The sequence below is a fragment of the Bufo bufo genome, chromosome 1, assembly GCF_905171765.1.
Source record: "Bufo bufo chromosome 1, aBufBuf1.1, whole genome shotgun sequence".
In the NCBI taxonomy this organism is placed as follows: domain Eukaryota; kingdom Metazoa; phylum Chordata; class Amphibia; order Anura; family Bufonidae; genus Bufo; species Bufo bufo.
The window spans coordinates 766930523-766941241 of record NC_053389.1 but is presented as its reverse complement, the minus strand read 5'-3'; positions in this window follow the sequence as shown (position 1 = coordinate 766941241).

Here is a 10719-nt window from a genome sequence, read left to right as displayed (position 1 = left end):
ATGTTTGGCGCATAAACAACACTGCACATCACCAAAAGAACACCATACCCACAGTGAAGCATGGTGGTGGCAGCATCATGATTTGGGACAGTTTTTCTTCAGCTGGAACTAGGGCCTTAGTTAAGCTAGAGGGAATTATGAACAGTTCCAAATACCAATATTGGCAAATCAATATTGGCACAAAACCTTCAGGCTTCTGCTAGAAAGCTGAACATAAAGAGGAACTTCATCTTTCAGCATGACAACGACCTAAAGGATACATCCAAATCAACAAAGGAATGGCTTCACCAGAAGAAGATTAAAGTTTTGGAATGGCCCAGCCAGAGCCCAGACCTGAATCCGATTGAAAATCTGTGGGGTGATCTGAAGAGGGCTGTGCACAGGAGATGCCCTCGCAATCTGACAGATTTGGAGTGTTTTTGCAAAGAAGAGTGGGCAAATCTTGCCAAGTCAAAATGTGTCATGGTGATAGACCAATACCCCAAAAGACTGAGTGCTGTAATAAAATCAAAAGGTGCTTCAATAAAGTATTAGTTAGAGGGTGTGCACACTTATGCAACCATATTTTTTTTTCTTTTTTTTTTTTCTTCCCTCTACCTAAAAGATTTCACTTTGTTTTTCAATTCAGTGGTACAGTTTATAGGTCACATTAAAGGTGCAAAAAGTTCTGAAATTATTTATCTTTGTCTAATTTTTTTTTGTTCATCACAGAAACCTGACATTTTAACAGGGGTGTGTAGACTTTTTATATCCACTGTACTTTAAGGTTCGCGATGATTATAAGAATGATAGAGTTTATAAATGGAAAAACACTGTAATGGAACCTCCTGCTTTCTCTAGTGCAGATAATAGGGATATGGACTTACCTGTTAGGGGCCAACATAGCGAATACGTGGGGAATGCAACTAAGTATGGAGTGAACTGTGCGACTCACCCAGCGCAATACCAGCAGGGGGACAGATAACACAACAATACATATAGGAACTTTAATAATAGACCCATACAAGCACCAAGGTAATTTAACCCATGGAATTCTAAACCCTGGGTTAGACCGTACTATCACCATGAGCACCGACAACTAGGTTATGTGAGAAATAATAACTATAGGAATTATAATGAGGGGAACTACCAGCATCAGGGGAGAGGGTACACTAGGTACCAGAAGAGACCCCATTCTTACTACCGTAATGACAATACTAATAGGAGCCATTATATACAGAATTACCCACAGAATAATTGGAATGAGGAGTCCTTGCAACCGCATATACAAAAGGATAGGGTCCCAAAGACGCAAAATTTTCCACATCAAATAATGAAGAGTGTTCAAAGAGACAACAAAATGGAGGAAAAGAGGGGAATTGAAAAGATAAAACACCCCCCAACAAACAATACACACAGAGGTAAGAGAGGAAGAGGAAAACAACAGCCCAAACAGCAAGAAAAGCTGAGGGAAATAAAGGGGATCTTTACTCTAAGTACGCATACTCTTTCAGAAGATAAGAAGCGAGTTCTAGGAAGAGGTCTTAAGTTCGCACCCACCCATAAACAAAATAAATTTGAGACATTCCTTGATATTCACAAATACATTAGAAAACTTAATATCACAAAATACTATATTAATAATCAGGCCCCACCGTTGAAAAATGCAGGTATTGGCAATGGGGTTATTCACACTCAGTTGAGTGATAAATCTAAGTTTTTTCCTAAAAATCCAATGATTGTATAGAGAGTTTTTAAAGAGGGATGCTTAGGGAACTAGAGAAGTTAGATACCAAACCCAGATACTATAACCTAACAAAAAATGAAAAAGAGGGTAACACTAAGATTGTAATAAAACCGGCCGATAAGGGAGGGGGGGGTAGTTGTAATGAATGTTGAAAAATATGATAATGAGGTGCGAAGACTCATTTCTGATGAGAGTACCTATAAAAAACTAAAAACAAATCCGGAATTTAAAAGGAAAATGAACCAGCTCCTTCAGGAAGGCCAAAAAGAGGGTATTTTAAATAAAAAGGAATTTGAGTTCGTGTCCATCAAACATCCGATTACACCTGTTATCTACCACTTACCTAAGATTCACAAGAGTCTAGAGAACCCTCCCGGGAGACTGATCGTCTCGGGGATTAACTCCGTGACGAGTAGGCTTTCGGAATATGTTGACTGTTTTCTCCAGACTCTTGTGATACAAGTTCCATCATATAAAAAAGATACTGGAAGTGTAATCCAGTTTATCAATAATCTAGATATATGGAGTGATGATATGTGGTTGGGAACCGTTGACGTTACCTCTCTCTATACTATCATTCCCAAAGATTTGGGTCTTAAAGGGGTGGGGGAAGCGCTGGATAGGAATCCCAATATGACCCTGACTCAAAAAAAATTCATAATAGAGTGTACAGATTTTTGCCTTTGCCGCAACTATTTCATGTATGATGAGGCCTTCTATTTACAGTGTATAGGGACAGTGATGGGGGCGAAATTCGCCCCCAGTTAAGCTAACCAGTTCATGGCCTCATGGGAAAGGGACTATATCACCCCGATGTTGAATAAAAAAACTGAAAAATTTGAATTGATCATTTGGCGTCGTTACATTGACGATTGCCTATTAATTTGGAAAGGAGACAAAGAGGGGCTGGAGGAATTTATTACGGGGATTAACAATAATAATTGGAATCTCTCTTTTACTAGTACCATTAGCGCCAATTCTATTGACTTCCTTGACCTCACAATCTTTGTGGATAATGGGCGGTAGAAAACCAAAACGTTCTTTAAAGCCACGGACGTGAATGCCTACATTGATGTCACAAGCTGCCACTATAGCCCATGGCTTAAGAATATACCAAAAGGACAAATCAAAAGGATACATCGGAACTGCACAGATAAGAAGGATTTTTTAGAGCAAAGTCCGTTTATTAAAGATCGTTTTCTAGAGAAAGGGTATGTGGAGAAGGAGCTGGATAACTTCAATAAGGAGATAGAAACTAGCGGTGATAAATGTAAAGAGGTAACTAAAAAGTTACTAAAAATAGAAATAATAAGGATTTCAGATTTTCTTTTCTGACCCAATACAACACGAATGTAGGAAGACAAAAAAATGCATTTAAGAAAAATTGGGGAATTCTGATGAACGATCCTGTTTTGGGGGACATTATTCCCAAACGGCCCGATATTATCTTTAAAAGGTGCCTAACCTTTGACTGCACCTGGTACATGGTGAGATTTTTAAACCGATAAATAACGACAGGGCTAACAGGTTCACTTGATGTGGGTTTTGTCTGCCTTGTAAAAATAGAGGGAGGGCTAATAGGGTGAGGACAACACAAACCGTATTCTCCAATAAAAAAGAGCAGCCCTTCAATATTTGCGAAAGTACAGGAGTAATCTACGTACTGGAGGCCACAGGGGAAGAACTACCAGAAAACTTAAAATAAGAATACAAGAACATGTCCACAACATTAAGAAGGGAATTGATACTCACAGCGTCCTGTTGCATTTTAAGAAACATCATAAGAAAGATCCGAGGGTTCTGCGGTTTGTAGAGGTGGAGCTAGTTAGGACACCTTGGGGAGGTGGAGATCTAATTGCCAAAATTAATAAAACAGAGGTCGAGTGGATGTACAATCTTGATACACTCCAACCCAGTGGTCTAAATATTGAATGTGATTTAAAATCCTGTTTAGTTTCACCTTTTTACCAGGTTGAAAGAGTGTGTAGCCGCATCTTCAAATGTGGTAAAGGACCTCTGGTTGTAAGGGGTGTGTCTAAGTGTTGATAGGGTGTACTTGTCATGTGCCCCTCATCACATAATGGGCCACGTGACGAGATATTTTTAGTGAATGGAGATTCACGCCGTGTACAAGGACTTTTGGTTGTAAGGGGTGTGTCTGATAGGGTGTATTTTATCTGTGCCCCTCATCAAAAATGCCACATATAAAAATGTATAAGAATACTATTAATAATAATAAATAGGTCACTCTCATCTACAAACCGGATTCCAAAAAAGTTGGGACACTAAACAAATTGTGAATAAAAACTGAATGCAATGATGTGGAGATGGCAAATGTCAATATTTTATTTGTAATAGAACGTAGATGACAGATCAAACGTTTAATCCGAGTAAATGCATCATTTTAAAGGAATAATACGTTGATTCAAAATTTCACGGTGTCAACAAATCCCAAAAAAGTTGGGACAAGTAGCAATAAGAGGCTGGAAAAAGTAAATTTGAGCATAACGAAGAGCTGGAAGACCAATTAACACTAATTAGGTCAATTGGCAACATGATTGGGTATAAAAAGAGCTTCTCAGAGTGGCAGTGTCTCTCAGAAGCCAAGATGGGTAGAGGATCACCAATTCCCACAATGTTGCGCAGAAAGATAGTGGAGCAATATCAGAAAGGTGTTACCCAGCGAAAAATTGCAAAGACTTTGCATCTATCATCATCAACTGTGCATAACATCATCCGAAGATTCAGAGAATCTGGAACAATCTCTGTGTGTAAGGGTCAAGGCCGTAAAACCATACTGGATGCCCGTGATCTCCGGGCCCTTAAACGACACTGCACCACAAACAGGAATGCTACTGTAAAGGAAATCACAGAATGGGCTCAGGAATACTTCCAGAAACCATTGTCAGTGAACACAATCCACCGTGCCAACTGAAACTCTACAGTGCAAAGAAGAAGCCATTTCTAAGCAAGATCCACAAGCTCAGGCGTTTTCACTGGACCAGGGATCATTTAAAATGGAGTGTGGTAAAATGGAAGACTGTTCTGTGGTCAGACGAGTCACGATTCGAAGTTCTTTTTGGAAATCTGGTACGCCATGTCATCCGGACCAAAGAGGACAAGGACAACCCAAGTTGTTATCAACGCTCAGTTCAGAAGCCTGCATCTCTGATGGTATGGGGTTGCATGAGTGCGTGTGGCATGGGCAGCTTGCATGTCTGGAAAGGCACCATCAATGCAGAAAAATATATTCAGGTTCTAGAACAACATATGCTCCCATCCAGACGTCATCTCTTTCAGGGAAGACCCTGCATTTTTCAACAAGATAATGCCAGACCACATTCTGCATCAATCACAACATCATGGCTGCGTAGGAGAAGGATCCGGGTACTGAAATGGCCAGTCTGCAGTCCAGATCTTTCACCTATAGAGAACATTTGGCGCATCATAAAGAGGAAGGTGCAACAAAGAAGGCCCAAGACGATTGAACAGTTAGAGGCCTGTATTAGACAAGAATGGGAGAGCATTCCTATTTCTAAACTTGAATAACTGGTCTCCTCGGTCCCCAGACGTCTGTTGAGTGTTGTAAGAAGAAGGGGAGATGCCACACAGTGGTGAAAATGGCCTTGTCCCAACTTTTTGGGGATTTGTTGACACCATGAAATTCTGATTCAACATATTTTTCCCTTAAAATGGTACATTTTCTCAGTTTAAACTTTTGTTCCGTGATTTATGTTCTATTCTGAATAAAATATTAGAAGTTGGCACCTCCACATCATTGCATTCAGTTTTTATTCACGATTTGTATAGTGTCCCAACTTTTTTGGAATCCGGTTTGTATTATCATCCATAAGAACCGCTAAATCTATATCATTTGAGTAATTTCCTCATTTGATCCTATTCCTTTCAGCCGGTAAAGTTTGTACACGGCGCAGATCTCCATTCACTAAAGCATGTGCCCTTCATCACTTGATGGGTCACGTGACGAGATACCTTTAGTGAATGGAGATCTGCGCCGTGTACAAACTTTACGGGCTGAAAGGAATAGGATCAAATGAGGAAATTACTCAAATGATATAGGTTTAGCGGTTCTTATGGATGATAATAGATGAGAGTGACCTATTTATTATTATACATTTTTATATATGTGACATTTTTTGTGGTGGGTTGTATGTAATTGGATAATGAGGGAATGGGAGTGTTTTAAAGGTCTTGACTGCATAGGGAAGATATTCTCTCCTTAAGAAGCGCATAAGCGAAACCCGGGTCGGGCGGTACTGTGCATGCAGATTGTGATTTTATATGCTTTGTAACAAGTGTTCGTCTGTAAATATAATAAATTATTTTAATATACGGAGGAAGTCGGAGATTAACTATGGTTGCGATCCCTTGATATCCAACACTAAACTATTGTGGAGGAGAGACGCCAACTCGTGTAGCTTGATGGTCCTTTTTCCATGTCCGGAGGGAGGAATGGTTCTGTGCTGGAGCTAAAGAAGCTCGGTTACCAGTGAATAGCAGCGCGATCCTTCAATAAGTACTTCGGGTAAATTTGTGATTTTTTTCCCACATCACAGTAAGGACCTGCAGCGAGAAAACGCAGCCACGTTCCTGAGTAGTTTTTGTCTTGACAACCGAGAAGCAGGAAGAAGATAGAGAGTGCTGGTGGTGATGAGCAGCGGCGTCCAGGAGCAGGAGAGGTAAGTTACTTTTATTTTATTTTATTTGCGCTGATGGCTGACATGGGGGGATGATGGCCGACATGGGGGCATGATGGCTGCCATGGGGGCATGATGGCTGCCATGGGGGCATGATGGCTGACAATGAGGGCATGATGGCTGACAATGGGGGCATGATGGCTGACAATGGGGGGCTGATGGATGGGGGCTGATGGATGGGGGCTGACATGGGGGGCTGATGGCTGATATAGGGGCATGATGGCCGACATGGGGGCATGATTGCTGACATGGGGGCATGATGGCTGACATTGGGGCATGATGGCTGACATTGGGGAATGATGGCTGACATGGGGGCATGATGGCTGACAATGGGGGCATGATGGCTGACAATGGGGGGCTGATGGATGGGGGCTGGAGGCTGACATGGGGGGCTGATGGCTGACATGGGGGCATGATGGCTGACATGGGGGCATGATGGCTGACATGGGGGCCTGATGGCTGACATGGGGGGCCTGATGGCTGACATGGGGGCCTGACGGCTGACATGGAGGCCTGATGGCTGACATGGGGGGTTGATCTGAGGCATTGGGGGTCTGATCTGAGGTCTGATAAACATTGGTGGTCTGATTGGGGCTGTGAGCTGAGGTCTGATTAACATTGGGGGTCTGATTGCTGGTCTGACCTCAGGTGTAATGGAAAATATTTTTTTCTTATTATTCTCCTCTAAAACCTAGGTGCGTCTTATGGGCCGGTGTGTCTTAAAGGGAGAAAAATACGGTAAGTCAAACTTTGGCTCTGGGTCAGTCCCATTGTTCTCCTCTGTTATTGGGCCAAAACAAGAAAATTAATGGCAGCGCTGGATCTGTTACATAGGAGACACCAATAGTGCCAAATGGACCCCTTTGACTATAACTGGGTCAGTCGAGTTTGTGTCTGTACTTTAGCTTTTAGCAGCAGAATTGAGTGATACAAGTATCAAAAAGCATATAATTAATTCAAGCGCAGCGTTGGTCATTTCCAGTTCATGCGATAACCTGAAGTTGTTTACCTAATAAAAGGTTGTCTAGCAAGTAATAAAGTGTAATAAGGTCAGAGGTATAATATATTTAGGGTGTGCCTGGCGTGTTCCTGGGGTGGTGCACACTGTTTCTGTGCTATGGATACCTGTCCTTATACAACAGATTCTCTATGAAGCAACGATGGACATATCTATCAATGTCCCAACATGAGTCAGAATGGATTTACATGAGCCTCCCACCCAAGGGCACTAGTGAACTTGCCGTCTCAGCTTCATCAGATGTCTACCGCATTAAAACAAATTTACTATCATTGAAAAAGATAAAAACATTTTAAGAAAATTATGGGAAAAAAATCAAAAAAATTTATAAATTCACAGAATCGAAAATGGCAATTGAAGGTTGTCTTATAAATTTTACTTTTTTAAATATGAATTTCAGTTAGTGTCAGTTTAGAATTTTGCACGAACCCACCATCTGCGTACGTGCATTTTGAAACCACTGAGCACCAATCAGTAGTGTCCATTACTGATCGCGTCTGCTCAGTTTGCACTGCAAGTTTTTTTTTTGTGCAGAAAAAACTTTTTTTTTTACAAATTCTTTTCTTCTAAATTTAATTTCAAATTTATTACAAGCCCCTTCACGTGTGAAAACACAGCATACACACCCCTCACACTAAATAAAGATTTACACATTTCACACGTCACACCCCAATAAAATAAAAATGTCCAATTCATCCCAACAACTATACTCAGCTGAAGAGGCATATACGCCATGCTTGCCTCCGATACTGAGTCTGCCAGTGGGGGAGAAGAGGATGCCACTTTCCTCTACTCCTCTGCCCCCTCATCATCATCATCATCATCATCCACTGATGAGGGACCCTCTAGAATGCGCCCCAGGGTAGCAACGGAGGCAGCCCCCCAGAGTGAACTCTTATGGACCCCACCCCCTGACAATTATCAGCCCAAAATTCCAAATTTTGAGGGCAGGTCCGGAATACAGATAGACTGTGCGGAATTCACTGAACTAGATTTTTTCAAACTCTTCTTCTCTGAAGACTTTCAAACAAAACAATAGCTGATCTTAGGGAGACCAGCTACAGAAAACACTGTGGAGCCTCATTTAAGAGTCTCGACACAGCAATCCAAAGTGCAAAGCTCCCTGGGAAACAGTGATATGCAAGATAACCGTGGAGCCCCAGTTATGGGTCTTCAACACAGTGAAAGCCAGATATCCCTCAAAGGAAGGAAAACCAAGCAAAGGGGTGTCCCCATTACAGAGATCACCAAGGGGCAACACCCCGAAACAGCTGTCTGTGGATGGATAACTGGCTTAGTTCTTCCCCGTCACATCCTTAAAGCTTGTAAAAGAGCAGGATCTTGATATAGGGGCCACTTAATATGGTGGATTTGGTGATCTCTGTAATGGGGACACCCCTTTGCTTGATTTTCCTTCCTTTGAGGGATATCTGGCTTTCACTGTGTTGAAGACCCATAACTGGGGCTCCACGGTTATTTTGCATATCTCTGAAGACTTTGTAAATGTAATGGTGGCCCAAACCAATTTATACACCCAACAATTCATTGCTCAGAACCCTACATCGCCATACGCTAGACCCCTAGGTTGGACCCCAGTAAGTGCAGCAGAGATGATTATGTTTTGGGGACTCGTGCTGCATATGGGCATTGTAAAAAAACTAAACGTTAGGCAATATTGGAGTTCTGACATTTTCTACCAGACTCCAATTTATTTACACCATGACCCAGAAGCGATTTGAGTCAATTAGGAAATGCCTACACTACAACGACAATTCACAGTGCCCACACCAAAACGACCCGACATTTGACTGTCTGTTCAAGTTAGGCCAGTCATTGACCACTTTAACACCAAAGTTTGCTGAGGTGTACAACCCAGATAAAAATATCAGTGTAGATGAGTCCCTATTAATCTTCAAAGGGAGGATTAGATTCCGCCAGTACCTACCTAGCAAATGGGCAAGGTATGGCATAAAGATTTACAAACTTTGTGAGAGTAGCTCCGGGTACACCCACAAGTTCCGCATTTACGAAGGGAAACATTCCCGGATAGAACTCCCAGAATTGCCCCCATCCTAGGAGTTAGTGGGAAGATTGTGTGGGACTTACTGCACCCACTGCTGGATAAGGGTTGCTACCTCTATGTGGATAACTATTATACCAGCAGACCCCTATTCACATCCCTAACTGCCAGAGGTACTGTGGCTTGCGGCACCGTGCGCAAAAATCAGAGAGGCATCCCTAGATCCCTGGTAGGGCAACCACTGGGAATGGGTGAAAGTAGGGCTCTCCTCCACGAGAACATGCTGGTGGTTAAGTACAAGGACAAGAGGGACGTCCTTGATCTGACCAACATTCACACTAACACAGCTCCCTTGCTCCTGTACGAGGTACCACAACCACTACCCCCAAACCAGTTTGTATCCTGGACTACAACAGGCACATGGGAGCGGTGGATCTTTCAGATCAACTTCAGAAGCCCTACAGTGCCACATGAAAAACGAAAGTGTGGTACAAAAAGCTGGCCTTACACATTGTACAAATAACAATGTGCAATGCGTACGTGCTATTTCAGTCTGCAGGCCACACAGGAACTTTCCTTCAGTTCCAATAGGTGGTTATCAAGGCCCTAATTTTTCAAACCAAGGTCGGGGAGGGTCCCAGTACTTCTGGAAGTCATGGTGCCCTTGTCGTACCAGGGCAACATCCAGTGGCGTAGGGATCGCCATAGCAACCATAGCAGTGGCTATGGGGCCCTACGCCACTGGTGGCCCGCCCGTGCCGACTTCTGTTGATTTTTTATTTTTAATTTCCACACACACTACACACAGGCAGCCAGGCCCGAGCCGCGGACCGCCCGCCCACTACACTAGACTAGTGTAGTGGGCGGGACGCGGGCGGTCCGAGGCTCGGGCCTGGCTGGGGAGGAGTCAGGACTGGAGCAGGGCGCACGCAGGGCCGGGCCGACACAGTGGCTGCGGAGGCTCCAGCCAGGCCACTGAGAACTCATAAGATCCGATAGTATATTCTAACCCCCAGGCGTTCCCATGGTGACGGGGACGCTTGCCTGGGGGTTAGAATATACCATCGGATCTGAGTTTTCACGAGCTCAGTGAGATCATAAAAACTCAAATCCGATGGTATATTCTAACCCCCAGGCGTTCCCATGGTGACAGGGATGCTTGCCTGGGGGTTAGAATATACAGGGCCACGCCGCGCACAGCAGTATATTTATAAACTAATCAGTAACTACTTTAACT